This window comes from Trachymyrmex cornetzi, unplaced genomic scaffold, assembly GCF_001594075.2.
Source record: "Trachymyrmex cornetzi isolate Tcor2-1 unplaced genomic scaffold, Tcor1.1 scaffold914, whole genome shotgun sequence".
NCBI classification, from domain to species: Eukaryota; Metazoa; Arthropoda; class Insecta; order Hymenoptera; family Formicidae; genus Trachymyrmex; species Trachymyrmex cornetzi.
Window position 1 is genome coordinate 115,453 of NW_017300261.1, and position 685 is coordinate 116,137.

The window sequence follows — 685 nt, forward strand, 5'->3', positions numbered from 1 at the left end:
GCAGCCGTCTTTTCACACCCAAAATCATTTTACATGCCACATGTTCTGATGATGATGATATCAATAAGATATATTAAATAATATTACCTTCACACCTTCGCCTCTTCCTCCTCCTCCTTTTCCTTCTCTCTATTCTTGCTTGTATTCCTACACTTCCTCTTGCTGAGATGCAAGGAAATGCAGGAAGTTCAGGAACTCGTCGCCCCACAGGTCACCGAGTTCCATAACGAACTCATGGCACTCCTCCGGCGACACATTATCTTCATCAAATTCAATGTTCTCCTCCTCACCGAGGAAGTCATCAGCCTCACCGGGCGGATCACCAACCTCGACTTCAACCTCGTCCTCAACGAGGCTGTCTACCTCATCGAGGACACCATCCTCGTCGAGGTTGATGCTCCCCTCGGCAAGGCTGATTACTTCCTCCTCCTCCTCCTCGTGTTCTTCGGCAATGATATCATCCGGAGTAACAAAATTTAGTTTTTTTGATGGGGGCTCGTATTGCCTCATTTTTGTACCAAAAATTTTTTTTTCACGTACACTAAATCACAGAAAATGTGTAAAAGTATTCTACCATTTAATGGCAGAATACTCTTACATATTTTACACACACATTACTCGCGTAAGGAAAAAAAAAATGAACCTCGCGACGACAAGGCCTGACAAAAACTGACGCTAAGATGTA